Consider the following 27,936-nt stretch of genomic DNA (forward strand, 5'->3'; position numbering starts at 1 on the left):
TTACGAGTCATCCAAAAATATTTTTAATGATATTCGGGTCGCGGTCGGTCGGGTCGTTTGAAATAAAGATGCCAATTAAACCTTTGTAATTTATATAGTACTAGAGAGCATATGAGCGGAGTGGAGCGGTGAGAATCTCCGCTCATCGCTCACGGAACTGTCCACCCCTCCGCTCCCCCGCTCAAACATCAGGCCGCTCCGCTCATTATCGCTCAGCGCTCAACGCAGTTTGCTCCGCGCTCCACCAAAATCGCCCCCCGCTCGCTACAAAAAAGGAAAAAAAATCTACATGTATATCACTGTTAGCTTAGACCACAGCCTTACCTCCTAAAGAACTAATGAGCAACAACAACATTTTTCAAATAAAATGTTTTATTTCAAATTAGGCCTAGGCTATAAGGAATATAGCCTACACAAAGTCCTGTAAAATTTAACGAATAAATGGGCCTAATAATATAAATAACAATTATATAAACAAAAATATAGCCTACATACATTTCTTTTAAATAAATTTACTATTAGGCCAGAATTTTGATAAGTTAACTTTTGCGCAACGCGCACGATTAAAATTTAAATGGGCTTATATCCATTGTACACATAAACTGCTGTAAAATAAAACGAATAAATGGGCCTAATAATATAAATAAAATTTAAATAAACAAAAATATAAAAAAATATAGGCCTACATAAACGTTTTAAAAGTTGGCTAAATTAACTATTAGGCCAACATTCTTATAACTGAACTTTTGCGCAGCGCGCAGGATTAAAATTGAAATGGGCTTGTATCAATTGTTTGAATATTACGCTATATTTAATTTACACTTTGTTACAAGTTACCGTAGGCCATTCAATTTGCTAACCTTTTGCTTTCTTCCCAGCGTGTTCAGATAGCACACTGCATGTTTTCGAGAGATGTGTCTTTTTAGATTCCAAAATGAATCTTTACTGACTGAAACGATGTCTCCACATTCGTTTTCTTCTACCACATTATAGTTAGTTTTATATTATAGTGTAGCCTACCTGTATGACTTCTTATTTTCCTTTTTGAAGTAGCCTACTTTTTGAACTCCATTATTGAGCCGAGTTTTGACTGAAAATAGAATCCATCTTGCAGTCATCAACTGAGTCAGGCTGAGCATGCTTCAGAATCGTGGTGTGCGCGGAGCGAAATTGGAGCGGGAAATAGGGCGACGCTCCATCCTTTTAAAAATGCCGCTCTGCGCTCTGTCCAAGATCCGCCCGCTCGCTCCCGCTCCACTCCGCTCACATGCAATTTTCTATGAAATACATAGGCCTGCTACACTTTATTGGCTGAATAACTGGCGCGAAGGCACGAGCTCAGTCTGCAGGTAGAGATGGAGGCGGCAAGAGAAAAGGTGAAGACTGGGGAGTGGAAGCTCCGCAAATACAAAAAACAGAAAGAGCAAAATGTGGGAGACATTTGCCGAAATAATGAAAGATGATGACCAAAGTGCTGGCTTTGTCATGTGTACTTCTTGCTATGCATTTACTACTTTTAAAAAAGGCGGGTCAGGAAGCGGGTCGGGTACAATATTTTCTTCTTTTTTTTTTTGCGGTCCGAGTTGCGGGCGGGTTAGTTGAAAACGTCGGTCGGGTGCGGGTTGTTTATACATTGACCCGCGCATCACTGACACACTACCTTTGATCATTGAAAAAAAAAGTTTAGAAATTGTTTGGTTTGATTTCTTCCTGCCGTCGACTACTCAATGAAAGAACCATATTTGTATCGAGAGCATCGGTTCCGAGCAGACTGTGGAACATCTACGTTTACACTAGTAGTGCATTTTCGTTTTAAAACGCATACATTTATTTAGCTACGGTTAAGCCTGCCGTTAGACTATTTAGACCCGTCAGTCAAGTCCGAAGCAAGACACACGCAAGTGACATATTGCGTTATGGCAACGAAGTCTCAGACTGACAGATACATAAAAATAAAGGTGAATTTAGGCTACTTTAGTTTTGAACGTACGTTATCATGTTAATTATAATCAAATTGATTTTGTTTTATTGACCACAATATTATCACTGATATTTGTTTGAGATGGGCACATTTGATTAATTTTGGGGGGAAAATTAATGCACAGCAAGCCGTGGATTTTCCCTTACATATAAGTTTATAAAGATATACATTTTCTGTCAAAACAATAGCAGTTATCTTTGCAAGTTTCATTCGAAAAAAAACATTCGAAAAAATCCCTTGGCAACCGGCCGACGCGCGTCACTACTCGTGACGTCACAGGCAGAGTCGCCCATAGAACTCTTCTCTGGTTTTCGAGCAGTTCAGTTGATTTCTGGTCTGTAGTACAAGCGATCTGACTAGTATTTCTGTTACATCTGTGGTGAAAAATTGCTCTAATTGTTTTATATCTCTCGATCTGTGTTATATCTCATGATTTTTAGTATTTCATTTCGATCTGTGCAATTTACGTTCAGTGAACTTGTGATAAGTTAGTGACAGAACATCAGAGAGACATCTGGAGCAATGGGTCAGTGCAAATCTCACAGTTACATTGTAAAGGAAGATGCTGCTGCATCTGTGTCGCCAAGGCCTGTCCCAGAGAAAGTAGAGAAGAAGAAGAAAGGGAAGTTCCTTAGATGGGTTTTGTTTCGGAAATCCAAGAACACTTCCACCGAAGCCCAACAGAGTCAGTGCAGAAATGACAGCAGCCAACAGCCCGAGAGATGCTCTGATGTGGAAGCTGAACACAACAGCGACACTGAACACAACTCAGTGTACAGCAGGCACAGCTGTGTGTCTTCTCCCACCAGTGTGCCGGATGGTGATAAAGACATTACCAGGCAAGAGCAAAGTGGCATCATCTCACACAACAGCAGTCCTTCTCTGCCTGTGCCATCTATGACTGAGGAGAACATCAACTCAGCTTCGACATCGGATGACATTTCTTGGAAGAATGAGGATGAAATTATCCATATAAGTTCAAAGGGAAAGACAGGTCAGTTTATATAACAAGCCCCAACATGACTCATAAAATGTGCAAAAAGTACCTACATTTTAACATGTTTTTCTGGACATTGTCTTTATTATCCAAATGAAAATGTGAACTGAGGATGGATTTTGGTTGTGTGAGGCACCACAATAATGTGTCCATTCTACAGCTATTTTTAATGTGAATTTTTTATGTTTTTTTGTGGTTTATACTGTAAATTTTGTATGTCCCTCTTTTTTTTTAACAGGGGAAGTCTTGCAGCACTATGAAACTATGAAAATGCTGGGTAGAGGATCATATGGATGCGTCTACGACGGGATCCGTTTGTCTGATTCAAGAAAGGTAGTTTTTTTGCACTCTTGGAAGTTGGAATTTAAATTCATTAAAAGTTACATCAAGGTTAATTACTGGAATCATGTGACCTCTGCACATATAGTTAATTAATTGTAAAACATTCTTACAAAAAAAAATCTTATTTTTTCTTTCCCTTGGAGAACAGGTGGCACTCAAATATGCGCTGAAGACAGAAGCCATGGAAAATGTCCGTATTGTAAGTAGGCAATTCCTCTCTTCGTTTTATTACTCTCAGAGTACACAGTCACATTAATAATAGGACATTTTAACAAAATTTTGCAGTCACAAAAGGACCATTGTCAATAGCGTATGAACTTCCGAACCAAGCAGCTTTCTGTTAGTCAGCACAGTTCATTCGCGTGACTTTACCCTCACGCAAAAATTCCCATTAAAATGACAAAATTTTGCCCTGAAAATTTTTGCCGGTCGACAGTAAAAGTGACCGAAACTTTAGTAACTATTTCCAGTATTTCAATTACTTAACTCTTCAAACCTATACTTACCCAAATGCAGGACATAATTCTGTAGTAATTCATTTAAATTAAACCATGTCCCCTAATTATCTCACTTTTGTATAACTATTATCTCTCCTGTAGGGTCTATTCGGCAAATCCCCTCCAAATGAGGTCGCTATGATGGCTCTTATGAACAAAAATCCCAGTGTTCCTCAAATAATAAAGCTGCTGGACTGGTACGAGACACCAGAGGAATATGTACTGGTCTTAGAGCGGCCCACGCCATGTGTAGATATGAGGATATTTTTACTGCAAAATGGTGGCATCCTCAAGGAATCGACGGCACGAGCTGTGATGCGTCAGGTTGTCACTGCTGCAAGAATATGCAGTGAGAGGGGCGTCTTCCACAGCGACATCAAGCTGGAAAACCTGCTCATCAACCCAAACACCTTGCAGGTCAAATTAATAGACTTCGGTTGTAGCAAACGCTTGAAGAAGTCTTCTTATTCGGAATTCTGTGGTACGTATTATTCCACAAATCTATGGTGAATAAATCGACAAAAAGCTATGGAAATACAAATTCATTGCAATGGACGAAATCTTGTTCTTTCTTCCAGGCACAAGAGATTATGCTCCCCCTGAGTGGGTCAGGCATGGAAAGTATCATGGCAAGCCTGCAACAGTGTATTGTTTAGGCGTACTGATGTTCAAGATGCTGTCTGGGAAGTATCCTGGCGAGTACCGGTACCTCCCTCAGATGTTTGGTGAGCCCTCCTACACAGAAGACATTTCCAAAGGTGAGAGCATGTGGACGGGTCATACAGGAACTTTTATTACTGCTTAAAATAATGTGATCAGTTACACAAAGTATAACACTTACAATAATAACCGGACATCTCTCCCCTCTTCACAGAATGCAGGGATCTGATCTATTCATGCATGGAAAGTAATCCAGCCAAGCGGATTAATATGGAAAAGATCCTCCTCCACGACTGGTTCCAGGTATCGATCCTCACCTAAAAATGTTTGGAAATAAGATACCGTCATGAGAGGAAGAACGAGAAACAAAAGAAACCCAGAGAGTAGGTAAAGAAAAAACCTCATGTGCCTAAAAGAAAAAAGGTAAGGAAAGGAAGTATATGTAAGCGCTTTGAGGTCTCAGAAAAAGCGCTATATAAATGTAACGAATTATTATATATATATATATCTATATATATATGCAATCACAGGTCAAAGCACAGCTTACATGCACTATTGGTTGACGATGAGACGCTATAGTCGCAGGACAAAACACCGCTCTTCCGTTCCGATAACAACATTAAACAGGTTCTCCCCACTCAGTGAATCACCCACTGAGAATCCTGTTGATTGTGCCCTAGTGATTGGTGATTCTATTACACAGAACATGAAAATAGAGACACCAGCCACCATAGTCACATGTTTGCCGGGAGCCAGAGCGCCTGACATCAAAGCAAATTTAAAAGTGCTGCTGGCTAATGCTAATCGTAAATTCTCTAAGATTATTATTCACGTCGACACAAATGATGTTTGACTCCACCAGTCGGAGATCACCAAAATTAATATTAAAGAGGTGTGTGAACTTTCCAGTACGATGTCAGGCACTGTAATTTGCTCTGGCCCCCTTCCTGTTCGCAGGAGTGATGAGATTGTTAGTAGATTGTGTTCACTCAATGGCAAAATAATATAGAATTCATAGACAATTGGAAAAGTTTTTGGGGCAGACCTGACCTGTTGAAAAGAGATGGTATTCATCCCTCCTGGGATGGTGCTGCTCTTCTCTCCAGTAATTTGGCTCATAGTCTTAGAGATAAAACATGACAATCTGCGGCTGGTTTCACAAAGATAGACTTTGACTATGGCTTAGATATAGTAGATAGTCAGACTTCAGATAGACATCTAAATCAGACCGTTGCACAAAGCACTTAAGACTCTGACTATCTTAAGTAGGACTACACTGCAATGCATTCTGGGTAAAATAAGACATTTTCAAAACAAAAAACATGGCGGATCGAGTAAGCGCATTCAACCGCTCAGTGCAGTTTACCCCAGCGGAAAATATGTGTTTGTTGGAGTATAACAGTTACAAGGACATTTTACTTGGGAAATTTAGCGGAGAATGTAGTAACAAGAAGAAATGTTTAATTTGGAAAAAGATTGCTTCGACAGTTAAAGGGATAGTTCGGCAAAAAATGATATTAAACCCATGATTTACTCACCCTCAAGCCGTTCGAGATGCATATGTCAATCATTTTTCAGACGAACACATTTTCAGTTATTTTAGAAAATGTCTTAGATCTTTCAGTGGTTATATGTATATTTTTACGACAAAACCGCACGGATTACACCCTCAGAAGGCCTTCGTTTATCCCCCTGGAGCCGGATGGATTAGTTTTGTGAAGGATACATGCACATTTTTGGGACTTGAAGGAGGTGGACCCCATAACTTGACATTATAACCACTGAAAGATCCAAAACATTTTCTAAAATAACTGAAAATGTGTTCGTCTGAAAAATGATTGACATATGCATCTCGAACGGCTTGAGGGTGAGTAAATCATGGGTTTAATATCATTTTTGGCCGAACTATCCCTTTAACAGCGTTAATCCGATCACTGAGCGGAGCGTTAAAGACGTACAGAAAAGATACAAAAACATGGTACAAGATACCCTGTATACCACCCATGACACAGAAGCTTTACTGAGACCCACTGTGTCACCAACAGCATTCAGAAAAGTTCCTGTTGCATAAAATCTCAACGCAGTGCAAACCTGCGCGCCATTCTGCGTCTGTCCGCGGCGCCCATCAACGGCTCAGGACCTTGTTCAAAATCCTGCTGTGCCACAGAGCGCCATTTACATTTTTGTCTCATATTTGTCTAAAATCGTCGTTAATGTATACTGACTTCACCCTGTCCTGCAATATACATTTAGTTTTACATTCATTTACAGAAATCAGCTGTGTGGATGAAAACGGCTGATGTTATCGGATTTTCAGGTGATATTCTCAATTCATTCAGTTAACGGACGCTCTGAGGTAAAGTGTTCAGACTGCAGACTTTAGTTTGCAACGATTGTATTTAATTGTACAGTACAATCATAACATAGTACAGACATTATCTTAATTCCATAATGTCCTTAACCCTTGTGCATTGTTCAAATTCACTACCCTTTCGTTATGTTCGTGGCTGAAAACAGCCACTACTTTAAACTGCTGTAAAAATGTATCAGATAAATATTTTTTTCAATTTTTTTTGCATAAATCTATTAATCAACCTCAGTCCTGATCAAAACTACTAAATGTTTAAAAAAAAATCAGGATTTTAACTCTTTAATTGCCAAATTCATAAATGATGTCACTAATTTTGGAAAAAAAATCACAAAATTACTTATTTTCAATATAAAATGTGAATGTGGACTGGATTTTTTTTACCTTTTATCACAGTCTTGGACATGTCAAAGATTAGAAATAACATTGGTTTTGATGCATTGTTAGTTTTTGTGCAGCATCAGATTTGAACTTTTTCTCCCTCATTTACTGTTTGTGGCTGTTTTTGCCCCATAGACTTCCATTATAACCACATTTTTTGATTGCAAAGCCATAACACCATATAATCATGCATTTTTGATTGTTGGTGGTTTTCCCTGTTGGGAAGAGGTTAAATTTGTAATTTTTACTGTTGATAACCAGGTGGCACCATTAACCCTTTAGATAGGCCTGTGCAAAAAAAAAAGCTTCGTTTCTGGCTTTTACATGGAGTTATATGGAGTATAATAGCATATTTGTGTGTGTGTGTGTGTGTGTGTGAGAGAGAGAGTGTGAGTGTGTGAGAGAGAGAGTGTGAGTGTGAGTGTGTGTGTGTGTGTGTGTGTGTGTGTGTGTGTGTGTGTGTGTGTGTGTGTGTGTGTGTGTGTGTGTGTGTGTGTGTGTGTGTGTGAGAGAGAATATGAGAACTCACCTTGATACGTCTGAGAAAATCAAAATATGCACCTCAGCTCTCAGAACTACATGGAGTAAACAAAAACAAAGTAAGTGTATTTATGCATCTGCTGCCTTTTGATGGTGAGAAATGCAGACTAAACAAAGCAAGTGGATTTAAACACTTGCATGCAAGCCTGCTGGTCATTTGATGGTGAGAAGATAGCAAGCAACATGAGAAAGGGCTTGACTTGTAGTGAAGTTTTAGAGATGATTATGCAGCCTGACCCCTCCAGCGAGCTGCAGGATGTATCGTCTTCTCCCTCTGACACCACAGACTCAGGAGAGTCAGATCCTGATTTGGATGTGGCATCCTCATCATCCTCTCTAGCTTCCACTGAAGGCGAGGAAGATTCGGAGGATCCTGGATCTGGGTGGATTGGGAGAAACGGCGAAGTGTGGTTTTCCACCAATGCGGAGACAACTTTCTTCAGCCTGCCAACTCCCGTGACTCCAGGGCTGACGCGCTATGCCATCGCAAGGGTCCAGAACATGGATTCTGTGTTCAATCTGTTTTTTACGGAGTAAAAATAGGAGGGGAAGGCGATGATCCCACAGGCAACGTGTGGACTCCCCTCTGGACCTGTAGACGCCGGCCAAAATCAGTAGCCCCATGTAGGCACGGAGATCTGTGGAGTCCACCCCGGTCCAGTCTCTCAATTTTTGTGCGGCACGCATGGAGGTTGGTCATGCTGACAATGAGGTCAGTCATCTGCTCCGTAAAAAACAGAATCCGTTGAACACAGAATCCATGTTCTGGACCCTTGCGATGGCATAGCGCGTCGGCCCTGGAGTCACGCCTCTGGCAGGCTGAAGAAAGGGAATTGTCTCCGCATTGGTGGAAAACCACACTTCGCCGTTTCTCCCAATCCACCCAGATCCAGGATCCTCCGAATCTTCCTCGCCTTCAGTGGAAGCTAGAGAGGATGATGAGGATGCCACATCCAAATCAGGATCTGACTCTCCTGAGTCTGTGGTGTCAGAGGGAGAAGACGATACATCCTGCAGCTCGCTGGAGGGGTCAGGCTGCATAATCATCTCTAAAACTTCACTACAAGTCAAGCCCTTTCTCATGTTGCTTGCTGCTCTTTCCACCATCAAATGACCAGCAGGCTTGCATGCAAGTGTTTAAATCCACTTGCTTTGTTTAGTCTGCATTTCTCACCATCAAAAGGCAGCAGATGCATAAATACACTTACTTTGTTTTTGTTTACTCCATGTAGTTCTGAGAGCTGAGGTGCATATTTTGATTTTCTCAGACGTATCAAGGTGAGTTCTCATACTCTCTCTCACAAACACAAACACGCACACACACGCACACACACACACACAAATATGCTATTATACTCCATAAAACTCCATGTAAAAGCCAGAAACTAAGCTTTTTTTTGCACAGGCCTATCTAAAGGGTTAATGGTGCCACCTGGTTATCAACAGTAAAAATTTAAAATTTTACCTCTTCCCAACAGGGAAAACCACCAACAATCAAAAATGCATGATTATATGGTGTCATGGCTTTGCAATCAAAAAATGTGGTTATAATGGAAGTCTATGGGGCAAAAACAGCCACGAACAGTAAATGAGAGAGAAAAAGTTAAAATCTGATGCTACACAAAAACTAACAATGCATCAAAACCAATGTTGTTTCTAATCTTTGACATGTCCAAGACTGTGATAAAAGCTAAAAAAAAAAATCCAGTCCACATTCACATTTTATATTGAAAATAAGTCATTATGTGTGTTTTTTTTCCCAAATCGGTGACATCATTTATGAATTTGGCAATTAAAGAGTTAAAATCCTGATTTTTTTTTAAACATTTAGTAGTTTTGATCAGGACTGAGGTTGATTAATAGATTTATGCAAAAAAAATTTAAAAAAATATTTATCTGATACATTTTTACATCTGATCCCTTACTTCAAAAGCACATATTGTTAATAATATGATTACAGACTGTAATCTAGATGTGCTGTGTTTGACAGAAACCTGGCTAAAACCAAACGATTACATTACTTTAAATGAGACCACCCCTCTAGATTACAGTTATAAACATGAGCCTCATCTGAAAGGCAAACGGGGAGGTGTTGCTGTAATTTATAGTAATATTTTTAGAATTACCAAGAAGTCTAGTTACAAATATAATTATTTTGAAGTGTTGGTGCTTAATATAGCAATATATAGTGTAAATGATAAATCACGTTTGAGATTTGTGCTGGCTACTGTATACAGGCCACCAGGGCACCATAAAGACTTTATCAAAGAATTTGCTGATTTTCTATCAGAGTTAGTATTGGCTGCAGATAAAGTACTAATTGTTGGTGATTTTAATATACAGTACATATAGATAATGAAAAAGATGCATTGGGATTGGCATTTAAAGACATTCTGAACTCTACTGGAGTTAGACAACACGTGTCAGGACCTACTCATTCTCGTAATCATACTCTAGATCTAATATTATCACACGGAATAAATGTTGATGCCGTTGAAATTCTGCAGCAGAGCGATGACATCTCAGATCATTATCTAGTCTCGTGTAAACTTCATTTAGCCAAGGCTGCAAAGCCGACCCCGTGTTACAAATATGTTAGACCTATCACTTCTGCCACTAAAGATTGCTTTATTAATAATCTTCCTAATCAGTTTCATCATCTCAGCATCCCAGATAGCTTAGAAGAACTCGATATTGCAACAGAAACTTTTAACTCTCTCTTTTCCAGCACTTTAGACACAGTTGCTCCGTTGCGCTTAAAGGGATAGTTCACTTTGAAATTAATTTTTGGTATGTTTTAGCTTACCTCAAGGGCATCCAAGATGTAGGTGTCTTTTTTTCCGCAGTGGTTTCAATTTTGATATTTTTAGGTCAAACCGTTCTTGTCTGTCAGTCATATAATGCAGGTCTATGGTCACGGTCTCAAAGAGCATGCACAGAGTCCAAATTAAAACAATTCCCCGTCGTCCAAATTAAACAATTCCCCATCGTAAGTACACATTGATGGCCTAAGACACGAAACGAGCGGTTTGTGTGAGAAAACGAACAGTATTTATATCGTTTTTACCTCTTATACGCAGCCATGTCCAAGTGATCTGATCTGACGTGTACGCAGACTGGTGCATAGATATATACACACTAGATGTCGCCTTGTCTACGGCAGTTCATTGGAACGAATGTCTTTAAGGCGACATCTAGTGTATATATCTATGCACCAGTCTGCGTACACGTCAGATCAGATCACTTGGACATGGCTGCGTATAAGAGGTAAAAACGATATAAATACTGTTCGTTTTCTCACACAAACCACTCGTTTCGTGTCTTAGGCCATCAATGTGTACTTACGATGGGGAATTGTTTAATTTGGACGACGGGGAATTGTTTTAATTTGGACGACGGGGAATTGTTTTAATTTGGACGACGGGGAATTGTTTTAATTTGGACTCTGTGCTTGTGTTTTGAGACCGTGACCATAGACCTGCATTATATGACTGACAGACAAGAACGGTTTGACCTAAAAATATCAAAATTGAAACTACTGCGGAAAAAAAGACACCTACATCTTGGATGCCCTTGAGGTAAGCTAAAACATACCAAAAATTAATTTCAAAGTGAACTATCCCTTTAAAGGGCATCTTGCAGGTTAGTATGGAAGCCCGTTTCCGCCACATTGAGTAAAAAAAATAAAGATTCTTTAAGTCATAATAATGAGAAACTTTCTCATAATTATGACTTAACATCTCGTAATAATGAGAAACTTTCTCGAAATAATGACTTAACATCTCGTAATAATGAGAAACTTTCTTGTAATAATGAGAAACTTTCTCGTAATAATGACTTAACATCTCGTACTTTCTCGTAATAATGACTTAACATCTCATAATAATGAGAAGCTTTCTCGAAATAATGACTTAACATCTCATAATAATGAGAAGCTTTCTCGTAATAATGACTTAACATCTCATAATAATGAGAAGCTTTCTCGAAATAATGACTTAACATCTCGTAATAATGAGAAACTTCCTCGTAATAATGACTTAACATCTCATAATAATGAGAAGCTTTCTCGAAATAATGACTTAACATCTCGTAATAATGAGAAACTTCCTCGTAATAATGACTTAACATCTCATAATAACGAGAAGCTTTCTCGAAATAATGACTTAACATCTCGTAATAATGAGAAACTTTCTTGTAATAATGACTTAACATCTCATAATAACGAGAAGCTTTCTCGAAATAATGACTTAACAGCTCGTAATAATGAGAACATTTCTCGAAATAATGACTTAACATCTCGTAATAATGAGAAACTTTCTCAAAATAATGACTTAACAGCTCGTAATAATGAGAAGCTTTCTCGAAATAATGACTTAACATCTCGTAATAATGAGAAACTTTCTCGAAATAATGACTTAACATCTCGTAATAATGAGAAACTTTCTCAAAATAATGACTTAACATCTCAAAATAATGACTTAACATCTCATAATAATGAGAAAGTTTCTCGTAATAATGACTTATTTTCTCGCACTTCTACGCATGCGCAAAGCAGCGGAGCAGAAGGGCGTGCCGCACTAGCGACATCCGCTGGTCAAAGCCGTGTAAATGCATCACAGCAAACATGGCACGCTCTGCAAAACAGTTGTTTTCATTAAAGTCAGTGTGATCTACTAAGTGCAATCTGTAGTATCATTAAATAACATCATCAGTAGGCCTATATCTTCCATACTTTTCCATGCGCACGATAAGGTGTGAAAGTGGAATTTAGAAGCAGGATGGTTACCATGGTAAATTGTTACATGAATTTACAAAACTATCAGATTAAAGTTGGAATATTACATTTATTCATCAAGTTTAAGTGTAACATCTTCATAAAATATATGGGTACGTGTGTTAATATAACACGTATTTTGCAGATGCTTCTAGGATATTTGATGTGCAGGTTCATCTGGAAGATATCAATACAGAAATCACCTTTAAGATGTTTATGACTTTGGGGACATTTAAACATAGTTGGGCAGTGGAATGGGGGAAAACGCAAGGTCGAGACGTGTTTTTAAAAGCTGAACTTCTTTTCAATTGAGCGCCGCATTTTTAGAACGCCGTGTCATGCGCGAGCCGCTGCAGAAGAGCGAGCGAGCGTCCGTCTAGTGCGCATATGCCTAGAAAAGCAATGAAAAAGTGCGTTCTGTATGAACGGACCCTTACACAGATTTCCAGATAAGTGTTCTTAAACAGATTTGGAAAGGTGTGCTGTCTTATCATTCCTCCATCTATTTGAAATCCATGGATCACCCTTCTGTGTTGCTGCTTGTTCATACACAAAAATACAAATGAATATTACAAATGAATAAAAGACTATCTAGCTGTGGAAGCCCATCTCATATATTGATCATTTATCATTAATGTTATTCACTGCAGAGCGTGCCATGTTTGCTGTGATGCATTTACACGGCTTTAACCAGGGGATGTCGCTAGTGCGGCACGCCCTTCTGCTCCGCTGCTTTGCGCATGCGTAGAAGTGCGAGAAAATAAGTGATTATTACGAGAAAGTTTCTCATTATAGAAAGTTTCTCATTATTACGAGATGTTAAGTGATTATTACGAGAAAGTTTCTCATTATTACGAGATGTTAAGTGATTATTACGAGAAAGTTTCTCATTATTACGAGATGTTAAGTCATTATTACGAGAAAGTTTCTCATTATTACGAGATGTTAAGTCATTATTACGAGAAAGTTTCTCATTATTATGAGATGTTAAGTCATTATTATGAGAAAGTTTCTCATTATTACGAGATGTTAAGTCATTATTACGAGAAAGTTTCTCATTATTACGAGATGTTAAGTCATTATTACGAGAAAGTTTCTCATTATTATGAGATGTTAAGTCATTATTATGAGAAAGTTTCTCATTATTATGACTTAAAGAATCTTTTTTTTTTTTACTCAATGTGGCGGAAACGGGCTTCCATACTAACCTGCAAGATGCCCTTTAAGAGCAAATCATTTGTGACTCTAATGAGAGCTGTCTCAGTACTATGGTACGGTCTAAATCCTGACTGAAAATCCTCGCAGATATCATTTCTTTCTAAAAAGGAACATAGTTGTGAAGATATTGCCTTTTCTAGTATCTTGGACAGAAAAGGTAGATTCGAGATCAGCCTGTAATTGACTAATTTTGTAGGATCAAGTTGTGTTTTTTTTAACAAGTGGTTTAATCATAGCCAGCTTAAAGGTTTTTGGTACGTATCCTAGAGACAAAGATGAATTAATGATAGTAAGAAGAGAATCTATGACCTCTGGAAGCATCTCTTTCATTAGCTTAGTCGGTATAGGGTATAACATACATGTTGTCGGTTTAGATGATTTAATGAGTTTAGCGAATTCTTCCTCTCCTATAGCAATAAATGAATCAAATTTTTCCTTAGGGAGACTAAAATGCACTCCCTGATGCGATACTGTAGTCGACGGTTGCATAATTATAATTTTGTCCCTGATATTATCAATCTTATAAGTGAAGAAGTACATGAAGTCATTACTGCTGTGTTTACATTTCTGGGCTTGAAGCTTTCTTTTTCGTTAGTTTAGCCACTGTTTAAAAAAAAATACCTAGGGTTTTGTTTATTTTCTTCTAATAGGATTGAAAAATAAGCAGATCTAGCAGCTTTTAAGGCCTATCTGTATGCAATCGTGCTCTCTTTCCATGAAATGCGGAAAAAAAACTCTAGTTTTGTTTTCTTCCAGTTGCACTCCATTTTTCTGACTGCTCTCTTAAGGGCTGATTTTATTTAATCTTCTTTAAAGGGATAGTTCACTTTGAAATAAATTTTTGGTATGTTTTAGCTTACCTCAAGGGCATCCAAGATGTAGGTGTCTTTTTTTCCGCAGTAGTTTCAATTTTGATATTTTTAGGTCAAACCGTTCTTGTCTGTCAGTCATATAATGCAGGTCTATGGTCACGGTCTCAAAGAGCATGCACAGAGTCCAAATTAAAACAATTCCCCGTCGTCCAAATTAAACAATTCCCCATCGTAAGTACACATTGATGGCCTAAGACACGAAACGAGCGGTTTGTGTGAGAAAACGAACAGTATTTATATCGTTTTTACCTCTTATACGCAGCCATGTCCAAGTGATCTGATCTGACGTGTACGCAGACTGGTGCATAGATATATACACACTAGATGTCGCCTTGTCTACGGCAGTTCATTGGAACGAATGTCTTTAAGGCGACATCTAGTGTATATATCTATGCACCAGTCTGCGTACACGTCAGATCAGATCACTTGGACATGGCTGTGTATAAGAGGTGAAAACGATATAAATACTGTGTCTTAGGCCATCAATGTGTACTTACGATGGGGAATTGTTTAATTTGGACGACGGGGAATTGTTTTAATTTGGACTCTGTGCATGCTCTGACCATAGACCTGCATTATATGACTGACAGACAAGAACGGTTTGACCTAAAAATATCAAAATTGAAACTACTGCGGAAAAAAAGACACCTACATCTTGGATGCCCTTGAGGTAAGCTAAAACATACCAAAAATTTATTTCAAAGTGAACTATCCCTTTAAAGAAGATTAAATAAAATCAGCCCTTAAGAGAGCAGTCAGAAAAATGGAGTGCAACTGGAAGAAAACAAAACTAGAGTTTTTTTTCCGCATTTCATGGAAAGAGAGCACGATTGCATACAGATAGGCCTTAAAAGCTGCTAGATCTGCTTATTTTTCAATCCTATTAGAAGAAAATAAACAAAACCCTAGGTATTTTTTTTTAAACAGTGGCTAAACTAACGAAAAAGAAAGCTTCAAGCCCAGAAATGTAAACACAGCAGTAATGACTTCATGTACTTCTTCACTTATAAGATTGATAATATCAGGGACAAAATTATAATTATGCAACCGTCGACTACAGTATCGCATCAGGGAGTGCATTTTAGTCTCCCTAAGGAAAAATTTGATTCATTTATTGCTATAGGAGAGGAAGAATTCGCTAAACTCATTAAATCATCTAAACCGACAACATGTATGTTATACCCTATACCGACTAAGCTAATGAAAGAGATGCTTCCAGAGGTCATAGATTCTCTTCTTACTATCATTAATTCATCTTTGTCTCTAGGATACGTACCAAAAACCTTTAAGCTGGCTATGATTAAACCACTTGTTAAAAAAAACACAACTTGATCCTACAAAATTAGTCAATTACAGGCTGAACTCGAATCTACCTTTTCTGTCAAAGATACTAGAAAAGGCAGTATCTTCACAACTATGTTCCTTTTTAGAAAGAAATGATATCTGCGAGGATTTTCAGTCAGGATTTAGACCGTACCATAGTACTGAGACAGCTCTCATTAGAGTCACAAATGATTTGCTCTTAAAGGGCATCTTGCAGGTTAGTATGGAAGCCCGTTTCCGCCACATTGAGTAAAAAAAAAAAAAGATTCTTTAAGTCATAATAATGAGAAACTTTCTCGTAATAATGACTTAACATCTCGTAATAATGAGAAACTTTCTCGTAATAATGACTTAACATCTCGTAATAATGAGAAACTTTCTCGTAATAATGACTTAACATCTCGTAATAATGAGAAACTTTCTCGTAATAATCACTTAACATCTCGTAATAATGAGAAACTTTCTCGTAATAATGAGAAACTTTCTCGTAATAATGACTTAACATCTCGTAATAATGAGAAACTTTCTATAATGAGAAACTTTCTCGTAATAATGACTTATTTTCTCGCACTTCTACGCATGCGCAAAGCAGCGGAGCAGAAGGGCGTGCCGCACTAGCGACATCCCCTGGTTAAAGCCGTGTAAATGCATCACAGCAAACATGGCACGCTCTGCAGTGAATAAAATTAATGATAAATGATCAATATATGAGATGGGCTTCCACAGCTAGATAGTCTTTTATTCATTTGTAATATTCATTTGTATTTTTGTGTATGAACAAGCAGCAACACAGAAGGGTGATCCATGGATTTCAAATAGATGGAGGAATGATAAGACAGCACACCTTTCCAAATCTGTTTAAGAACACTTATCTGGAAATCTGTGTAAGGGTCCGTTCATACAGAACGCACTTTTTCATTGCTTTTCTAGGCATATGCGCACTAGACGGACGCTCGCTCGCTCTTCTGCAGCGGCTCGCGCATGACACGGCGTTCTAAAAATGCGGCGCTCAATTGAAAAGAAGTTCAGCTTTTAAAAACACGTCTCGACCTTGCGTTTTCCCCCATTCCACTGCCCAACTATGTTTAAATGTCCCCAAAGTCATAAACATCTTAAAGGTGATTTCTGTATTGATATCTTCCAGATGAACCTGCACATCAAATATCCTAGAAGCATCTGCAAAATACGTGTTATATTAACACACGTACCCATATATTTTATGAAGATGTTACACTTAAACTTGATGAATAAATGTAATATTCCAACTTTAATCTGATAGTTTTGTAAATTCATGTAACAATTTACCATGGTAACCATCCTGCTTCTAAATTCCACTTTCACACCTTATCGTGCGCATGGAAAAGTATGGAAGATATAGGCCTACTGATGATGTTATTTAATGATACTACAGATTGCACTTAGTAGATCACACTGACTTTAATGAAAACAACTGTTTTGCAGAGCGTGCCATGTTTGCTGTGATGCATTTACACGGCTTTGACCAGCGGATGTCGCTAGTGCGGCACGCCCTTCTGCTCCGCTGCTTTGCGCATGCGTAGAAGTGCGAGAAAATAAGTAATTATTACGAGATGTTAAGTCATTATTTTGAGAAAGTTTCTCATTATTACGAGATGTTAAGTCATTATTTCGAGAAAGTTTCTCATTATTATGAGATGTTAAGTCATTATTTTGAGAAAGTTTCTCATTATTACGAGATGTTAAGTCATTATTTCGAGAAAGTTTCTCATTATTACGAGCTGTTAAGTCATTATTATGAGAAAGTTTCTCATTATTACGAGATGTTTAAGTCATTATTACGAGAACGTTTCTCATTATTACAAGAAAGTTTCTCATTATTACGAGATGTTAAGTCATTATTACGAGCTGTTAAGTCATTATTACGAGAAAGTTTCTCATTATTACAAGAAAGTTTCTCATTATTACGAGATGTTCAAGTCATTGTTATGAGAAAGTTTCTCATTATTACGAGAAAGTACGAGATGTTCAAGTCATTATTACGAGAAAGTTTCTCATTATTACAAGAAAGTTTCTATTATTACGAGATGTTCAAGTCATTGTTATGAGAAAGTTTCTCATTATTACAAGAAAGCTTCTCATTATTACGAGATGTTAAGTCATTATTACGAGAAAGTTTCTCATTATTACGAGATGTTAAGTCATTATTATGAGAAAGTTTCTCATTATTACGAGATGTTAAGTCATTATTATGAGAAAGTTTCTCATTATTACGAGATGTTAAGTCATTATTACGAGCTGTTAAGTCATTATTACGAGAAAGTTTCTCATTATTACGAGAAAGTACGAGCTGTTAAGTCATTATTACGAGAAAGTTTCTCATTATTACGAGATGTTAAGTCATTATTATGAGAAAGTTTCTCATTATTACGAGATGTTAAGTCATTATTATGAGAAAGTTTCTCATTATTACGAGATGTTAAGTCATTATTACGAGCTGTTAAGTCATTATTACGAGAAAGTTTCTCATTATTACGAGAAAGTACGAGCTGTTAAGTCATTATTACGAGAAAGTTTCTCATTATTACGAGATGTTAAGTCATTATTATGAGAAAGTTTCTCATTATTACGAGATGTTAAGTCATTATTATGAGAAAGTTTCTCATTATTACGAGATGTTAAGTCATTATTACGAGATGTTAAGTCATTATTATGAGAAAGTTTCTCATTATTACGAGATGTTAAGTCATTATTACGAGATGTTAAGTCATTATTACAAGAAAGTTTCTCATTATTACGAGATGTTAAGTCATTATTACGAGCTGTTAAGTCATTATTACGAGAAAGTTTCTCATTATTACGAGAAAGTACGAGCTGTTAAGTCATTATTACGAGAAAGTTTCTCATTATTACGAGATGTTAAGTCATTATTATGAGAAAGTTTCTCATTATTACGAGATGTTAAGTCATTATTACAAGAAAGTTTCTCATTATTACGAGATGTTAAGTCATTATTACGAGCTGTTAAGTCATTATTACGAGAAAGTTTCTCATTATTACAAGAAAGTTTCTCATTATTACGAGATGTTCAAGTCATTGTTATGAGAAAGTTTCTCATTATTACGAGAAAGTACGAGATGTTCAAGTCATTATTACGAGAAAGTTTCTCATTATTACGAGATGTTAAGTCATTATTATGAGAAAGTTTCTCATTATTACGAGATGTTAAGTCATTATTACGAGCTGTTAAGTCATTATTACGAGAAAGTTTCTCATTATTACGAGAAAGTACGAGATGTTAAGTCATTATTACGAGAAAGTTTCTCATTATTACGAGATGTTAAGTCATTATTATGAGAAAGTTTCTCATTATTACGAGATGTTAAGTCATTATTACAAGAAAGTTTCTCATTATTACGAGATGTTAAGTCATTATTACGAGCTGTTAAGTCATTATTACGAGAAAGTTTCTCATTATTACGAGAAAGTACGAGCTGTTAAGTCATTATTACGAGAAAGTTTCTCATTATTACAAGAAAGTTTCTCATTATTACGAGATGTTCAAGTCATTGTTATGAGAAAGTTTCTCATTATTACGAGAAAGTACGAGATGTTCAAGTCATTATTACGAGAAAGTTTCTCATTATTACAAGAAAGTTTCTCATTATTACGAGATGTTCAAGTCATTGTTATGAGAAAGTTTCTCATTATTACAAGAAAGCTTCTCATTATTACGAGATGTTAAGTCATTATTACGAGAAAGTTTCTCATTATTACGAGATGTTAAGTCATTATTATGAGAAAGTTTCTCATTATTACGAGATGTTAAGTCATTATTATGAGAAAGTTTCTCATTATTACGAGATGTTAAGTCATTATTACGAGAACATTTCTCATTATTACGAGATGTTAAGTCATTATTACGAGAAAGTTTCTCATTATTACGAGATGTTAAGTCATTATTACAAGAAAGTTTCTCATTATTACGAGATGTTAAGTCATTATTACGAGAAAGTTTCTCATTATTTTGAGATGTTAAGTCATTATTACGAGAAAGTTTCTCATTATTATGACTTAAAGAATCTTTTTTTTTTTACTCAACGTGGCGGAAACGGGCTTCCATAGGTTGGACTACCCAGTGAGTCAAGGTATAGAAAAATAATGTAGGAACTAGATTAAAATATAAATATATACTTAAACGCTATTAAGGCTTCTAGAGTCGTTTTTGTGAGAAAATTTTACTTCCGCATCTGAAAACCGCCGGAAGTGACGTAACAGGAGGGAGTGCGGTCAAAGTAAACAATAGGAAAGCAATGGATCACAATGACAGTTCGGACGCTGAGGAAATTGTAAATGTTTACTCGTATGACGGACCTCAGCCATATAAGTTAATTATGAGCCTGCTATGCAGCCAAGAGAGCAGGACAGGCCAGGCAACTACTTTTATTTGTGTAAACTCACAACAACAAGAAAACGTTGTGCTTTTGTAAAATAAAATAAAATTGAACAGGGTGCGCGTTCATGATCTCTGTGAATTGGAGCGCGTCTCAAATTAACTGAAAAACAGTGTATAGACAAGCCTCACAGACATGAGAAATATAACTATCTATATAAAGTCTGTCCACCAACGAAAAAAATTCAATCGAAAGCAAATACGGTACCATCTGATTATATCGAAATGAATGAATCTTTCGAGTCGAATCTTTTTCAATGATCCACTCACGATTCGGCTGCGATTAAAAGCTATCAAGAGGTAAAGCTCATCAGTGATTATAATATAACGACTTAAATTGCAGTTTGTTCGTCACATAAAGCTATCATATGAATAAATAACGATATTTATATAACGGACGAGTCGTATTAGATCACTTGTATGATACTTTTGTGATGTTTTTTTGTCTTTTATTATTATAATTTTTTGCGTGACAGCCCCCAGTAGGCTAACGTTACTCATTCACTTTCATTACATCGACAAGTCAAGAAGAGTCTCCATTTGTCAGGACTCTGGTTTGATCTTCAGCCTTTCTGCTGTGTTTGTCTTGTGTCTTGATTGTCAGTTCACCTCACTCTACCATCACAGCTGAATCCCATCCTAATTAGTGCTCTCACTCTCATTACTCACACACCTGTTTCCCATTTTCTGCACTGATTTTCTCCACTACTTATGCTTCTCTCTTTCTTTGGTTCTCTGTCAGTGTGTCTTGGTTTCAGTCCGCTTCACCACTGTCCCCTTGCCTGAAAGTCTTGTTTTGGTTGCCTCTAAAACCTTTAAAGCCTTGTCTGATTATTTGATCCTGTTTTGTTTATTTGCCCAGTTCCTGTTCCCTATCTCAACTCAGCTTGCTCACCCGGCTTTTGACCCCCCTGCCTTCGTCCTGGACTATTGCCTTGGCCTCTTCCCTGAAACTGTTGGTCCGCTACTGGTTTTGACCCCAGCCTGTCCATTGGATTTCGCCTCTGTCTCGCCCTCTTACTTGGTGGCTCGGCTACCAATTATTTTATGTTTTGTGTTGTTTTCTTTCAACCTTTTGGACAATAAATTCTATACTGAATTGATCTGCTCTTGGGTTCCTATTGTCTCTGCACCTCCCTAACAGTACACACTGACCAGGATGGATCCAGCAGACCAATCTCAGCTACGCTCGGCTGTGGAGGCCCAGGGTGCGTTACTGGGACAGCATCAGGGGGAGCTGGTGGCCGCTCATCAAACCATGGACTCTCTAGTCAGCCAGGTTACTGAACTTACAGAGACTATTCGCCGGATGCAGACCGATCGCAACCCTGTGGCACCGGTCATCGAACGCCCTCTTGTCACTCCGGAACCACGCATCAACAACCCTCCCATATATTCCGGTGAGCCTACAATGTGTCGTGCATTCATGATTCAGTGTGAGGTGATATTTTCTCTGCAACCCCTCACTTATGCCTCAGACACTGCCAGAGTGGCATTCGTCATCTCCCTTCTCGCCGGCCGGGCCCGGGAATGGGCTACTTCTGTCTGGGCTGCAGAGGCAGCGTGCTGCGAGGATTTTTTCAGCTTCAAGGCAGAATTTGTCAAGATATTCGACCGCTCAGCGCTTGGTAAGGAGGCGTCGCGGCTCTTGGCAGCACTGCGTCAGGGGAGACGTTCAGTGGCGGACTTCGCCATCGAGTTCCGCAACCTCGCAGCTTCAAGTATGTGGAATGAAGCAGCACTAGTTGCCAGGTTTACGGAGGCGCTGGAGGACGACATAAAGGATGAGATGTATGCTCACGAACTCCCTGAACACCTGGATGAACTTGTTGACCTGGCCATCCGCCTAGACAACCGTCGGGATCTTCGTAGGAGAGCTCGGTTCCCTCCATCTCCGTCATTAGTCGACCTCGCACCTACCTCCTCCGTGTCTGCTGCTCCAGACCACCTACCTGCTCCGGAAGCTATGCAGTTGGGCAGGTACCGTTTGTCTGCAGAGGAGAAACAGAAACGTCTGTCTAAGGGACAATGTCTCTACTGTGGTCGTCTCGGACATTTTGCTTCTTCCTGCCCGGCAAAAGCCAACGCTCGCCAGTAAACGTGGGGATACTGGCGAGCGCTACTTCCACCACCCCACCCACTGGTTCCCGCTCCATGCTTCGCGCCTCAGTCATTCATAAAGGTGCTGTTCACCAACTCTCTGCCCTCATTGATTCGGGAGCCGAAGGAAATTTTATTGATTTTTCTTGGGCCTCAAAGAGAGGCATTTCTTTTCAGTCTCTTTCTCCTATCCTTACTGCTCTCGCCTTAGATGGCAGGGAACTGACCACTATTTCTCAGACCTCTGTTCCTTTAGAGCTTATCACCTCTGGCAATCACCGAGAAGAAATTGTGTTTTTTGTTTGTCACTCACCCATCACTCCCGTGATCCTTGGTCACCCCTGGTTAACCACTCACAATCCTCACATAAACTGGTCAGACAGCACTATCTTATCGTGGAGTCCACATTGCCATGCCCATTGTCTTGTGTCTGCCTTGTCTCCTGTCTCCTCTGTCCCTGTGTTGCAGGAAGAGCCGAGCGATCTTTCCGGAGTTCCTGAGGTCTACCACGATCTGAGGGCGGTCTTCAGCCACTCCCGGGCCTCATCTCTTCCTCCGCACCGTCCCTATGATTGCGCCATCAACCTTCTTCCTGGCACTTCTCCGCCTAAGGGACGGTTGTTCTCCTTGTCCGCCCCTGAACGGGCGGCCATGGAGAAATATCTATCAGAGTCTCTGGCGGCCGACATTATTCGTCCTTCTTCCTCTCCGGCGGGGGCGGGGTTCTTCTTCGTGAAGAAGAAGGATGGTTCCTTGCGCCCCTGCATTGATTATCGGGGGCTGAACGACATCACCGTTAAAAACAGGTATCCCCTGCCATTGATGTCGTCGGCCTTCGAGATCCTGCAGGGGGCAAGGTACTTCACGAAGCTGGACCTCCGCAACGCATACCATTTGGTTCGGATCAGGGAGGGGGACGAGTGGAAGACGGCTTTTAATACCCCCACGGGACACTTCGAGTACCGGGTTCTTCCCTTCGGTTTGACTAACGCCCCAGCCGTCTTCCAGGCGCTCGTCAACGACGTGCTGAGAGACATGATCAACAAGTTTGTCTTTGTGTATCTGGATGACATTTTGATCTTTTCTCGTTCACTCCAGGTACACATTCAGCATGTTAGACGGGTGCTGCAGCGCCTGCTGGAGAACCAACTGTTTGCTAAGGCGGAGAAGTGTTCTTTCCACAACCAGTCGGTTCCGTTCTTGGGACACATCGTTTCGGTGGAGGGGATTCGTGTGGATCCCGCTAAGGTAAGAGCCGTCTCCGACTGGCCCACACCTGGCAACCGAAAATCACTACAGAGTTTTATCGGATTTGCTAATTTCTACAGGCGGTTTATCCGTAATTTTGGCCAGGTGGCGGCCCCTCTGACTGCATTAACCTCCACAAGGACACCGTTTTGCTGGTCCTCGTCCGCTCAGGCGGCCTTTGATGAACTCAAGAAGAGGTTTTCATCCGCACCTATATTAATTACTCCAGACCCTACCCGGCAGTTCATTGTGGAGGTTGATGCGTCAGAGATAGGTGTCGGAGCGGTTCTTTCCCAGCGATATTCCCTTGACAACAAATTGCACCCTTGTGCATTCTTCTCTCACCGCTTGTCTCCCACAGAACGGAACTACGACATCGGCAATCGTGAGCTGTTGGCAGTGCGGCTGGCTTTGGGGGAGTGGCGCCACTGGTTGGAGGGTGCGGCGGAGCCTTTTCTGGTTTGGACCGATCACCGGAACTTGGAGTATATCCAAACCGCCAAACGGTTGAATTCCAGGCAGGCTCGCTGGGCACTTTTCTTCGGTCGCTTTAATTTTACCCTGTCTTACCGGCCTGGTTCCAAAAACGTCAAGCCTGACGCACTCTCTCGTCAGTTTCCTGTCCCGGAGGACGCAACCCCGCCAGACACCATCCTTCCCCTAGGTCGTGTGGTGGGGTCCGTCACCTGGGACATCGAGAGATGCGTCAGGCAGGCCCAGTCGGGGGCAGAGGTACCAGAGAGGGTCCCGGCGGGTCTGCTGTTCGTTCCGGAGTCGGTTCGGCCGGGGGTTCTGGAGTGGGGCCACTCGTCCAGGCTGGCCTGTCACCCAGGAGTGAGGAGAACGTTGGCTTCCATCCGCCAGCGTTTCTGGTGGCCGGGCATGGGGGGGGATGTCCGGGGTTTTGTAGTCGCTTGCTCGGTCTGTGCTCAAAACAAGTCCTCTAATTCTGTACCCACTGGTTTGCTCCAACCCCTTCCCGTTCCCTCCCGTCCCTGGTCCCACATTGCGCTGGACTTCGTGTCGGGGTTACCGGAGTCCAGTGGCAATACAGTTGTCCTTACCGTAGTGGATCGCTTTTCCAAGGCGGTCCACTTCATTCCCCTTCCCAAACTCCCCTCTGCCAAGGAGACCGCCCAGAAGGTCGTCGACCACGTCTTTCGGATCCACGGTCTTCCGGAGGACGTGGTCTCCGACCGGGGGCCCCAGTTCATCTCCCATTTCTGGAGGGAGTTCTGTCGACAGATTGGCGCTACTGCTAGTTTGTCATCAGGATTCCATCCACAAACCAACGGCCAGACCGAGCGTGCGAACCAGGACCTCGGGAGGGCTCTCCGCTGTCTGGCCTCTCATAACCCTTCTTCCTGGTGCCAGCAGCTTACGTGGGTTGAGTATGCTCACAATACCTTGCCGGTGTCGTCTACTGGGTTATCTCCGTTTTCTTGTTGTCTTGGGTATCAACCTCCTCTGTTTCCTTCACAGGGTCCCGAAGCTGCGGTTCCCTCAGTTCAGGCGTTTATCAATCGATGCCGGCGGACCTGGAGGAGGGCCAGGGAAGCACTTCTAAGAACTAGGGACCGCACCAAGAGATTGGCGGACCGCCGTCGGGCTGAGGCACCCAAGTATGTTTGTGGACAAAAGGTGTGGCTCTCCACCAAGGACCTGCCCCTTAAGGTGCCATCCAAGAAGTTGGCACCGCGGTTCATTGGGCCATACCCCATTGTTAAGGTGATCAGCCCGGTGGCGGTTCGGCTTCGGCTTCCGCATCCCCTTCGTCGAGTGCACCCGGTGTTTCATGTGTCTTGTGTTAAACCTTTTATTCGTTCCCTTTCTTCGTCTCCCTCCATCCCTTCAAAAAATAAACCTCCCCCCCCCTTGATGGTTGAGGGCGCTCCCGCCTTCACAGTTAGGAAGATTCTGGATTCCAGGCGTCGGGGCAGAGGATACCAGTACCTGGTCGATTGGGAAGGGTACGGTCCGGAGGAGAGATGTTGGGTCCCGACCCGGGACATTCTGGACCGTTCTCTTATTGAGGAATACCATCGATCTGCTCCTCGTCCTGGGAAGCCTGGTGGCATTCCTGGGGCGGGGGGTACTGTCAGGACTCTGGTTTGATCTTCAGCCTTTCTGCTGTGTTTGTCTTGTGTCTTGATTGTCAGTTCACCTCACTCTACCATCACAGCTGAATCCCATCCTAATTAGTGCTCTCACTCTCATTACTCACACACCTGTTTCCCATTTTCTGCACTGATTTTCTCCACTACTTATGCTTCTCTCTTTCTTTGGTTCTCTGTCAGTGTGTCTTGGTTTCAGTCCGCTTCACCACTGTCCCCTTGCCTGAAAGTCTTGTTTTGGTTGCCTCTAAAACCTTTAAAGCCTTGTCTGATTATTTGATCCTGTTTTGTTTATTTGCCCAGTTCCTGTTCCCTATCTCAACTCAGCTTGCTCACCCGGCTTTTGACCCCCCTGCCTTCGTCCTGGACTATTGCCTTGGCCTCTTCCCTGAAACTGTTGGTCCGCTACTGGTTTTGACCCCAGCCTGTCCATTGGATTTCGCCTCTGTCTCGCCCTCTTACTTGGTGGCTCGGCTACCAATTATTTTATGTTTTGTGTTGTTTTCTTTCAACCTTTTGGACAATAAATTCTATTCTGAATTGATCTGCTCTTGGGTTCCTATTGTCTCTGCACCTCCCTAACACCATTAGGCTACATATTCAAAAATGTCCCTTTGTCTTCCATGGAAAGTCAACTTAAGGATTTGCACATGAAGGTGAGTAAATGATGGCAGAATTATCATTTTTGGAAGAACTAGTCCTTTAATATGCTTTTTAAGGCAGAGATTATGCATCGTCTGCAGAGCTAAAGTTACTTACACAAAATAACATCTAAAGCGCATGTGACGAAGACAATATCTTTTAAAGTCTTTTAAATAAATGATTCTCTCTTCTATCCTTTTCTTTTGGTATAGAATAAAATACCAGTTCGGGGTTCCTCTTTCGGCTGTTGTTGCAGCCAACTGCACATCATTTTAAATATAAAACGCATGTGTATACTGATATTTTTCTAACGTCTGAACTCCTGTTTATACATCCATACTCCCTTAATTAAGATGTTTCAATATATTAGTATTAAACGCATTTTCTGATAATTTATATTTCAAGTTTTGACTGCAAATGTCACGTCCATTACGCTGGAACTGCCCAATAGTAATGTAAAGATGTGGTAGCATTGGATCTGGACGGGAAGGATAACTCTGGGAGTTGGAAGGGATGTGTCGTGATTCTGCCTTCTCACACCGCGACAGGCGACACAGGTTCGTGGATCTGAGTGTCGCGATTTCGGTTTCATTTCGCATATAGCCTACAGCCCTTATAATCATAGATGACGCCACGGGTTTTTATTTAAAAGAAAGAGCGTAGCCTACGTTTGTATGTAGGCTTATGGGAAATTTATATTCACAATAGCGAAGAAAAGAAAAAAATCGGTAGGTCTTAACGCAAGTTAACTTATGTTTACATTAATTATTTGAGTGTTTTCCATGGTTGTGTTGACATTTCTGCCTTTATAACTGAGGGGATTATAATCAGAGGAAGGTTAAGTTTAAAATAAAAAAACCTTTCAATGTAATGTATTTGTCTCCTGGTCCTTATTTTAAATAGGTCATAAAAAAATATCAATAATTATCGATATCGACCGATATGAAACCCTTATATTGTGATACAGTTTTCAGCCATATCGCCCAGCCCTATTTCAATGTTTAAGTTTTCTTTACTGACTGACTCACTCATAAAAGATAGTTTTTTGCTGAAATAATGTATGTAACTTCTGTTGCTGTTTGCGGTCAGGGACTATTATTTCCAGCGGAAGGAAGGCTTTTAGTGATTTTACTTCATGAAAGTTGCACAGATACATATTTTTCGGCTTTAATAAATGTATTGTGTAGTAACTGTTTTATAAAAGCAGTAAGGTACTCAAGGCTAGTGTTGGATCATAATTAAATGATCACCTTAATGCTTACATGGTTGAAACCAACAAAAGCACATCCATGTATGACGTAGCAGAAGCGTTTTTGAACTGCAAGATTCTTTAATCTGTAGATAAAAAATTAAAATAAAGTACCTGATAGTGAAGTTTGTGGGATGAGAGACAAGATCTATAGCAAAATGATGGCCTCTCACGGTGGCTCCATACAAAGACCAGTCGCTG

The 27,936-nt window shown here is 40.2% G+C and overlaps 1 long non-coding RNA gene across 1 annotated transcript; it reads right to left on the reverse strand.

The window, feature by feature from the left end:
• Positions 1–4,421: 4,421 nt before the first annotated feature.
• On the reverse strand, positions 4,422–27,936 carry LOC309491693. Its single transcript, XR_014203259.1, has 3 exons — positions 27,850–27,936; positions 4,659–4,794; positions 4,422–4,552 (listed from the first exon to the last, which is right to left on the reverse strand). It is a non-coding gene; the product is annotated as an uncharacterized lncRNA (long non-coding RNA).

This window comes from Leuciscus leuciscus, assembly GCF_965113295.1.
Source record: "Leuciscus leuciscus genome assembly, contig: HAP1_SCAFFOLD_438, whole genome shotgun sequence".
Taxonomy (NCBI): domain Eukaryota; kingdom Metazoa; phylum Chordata; class Actinopteri; order Cypriniformes; family Leuciscidae; genus Leuciscus; species Leuciscus leuciscus.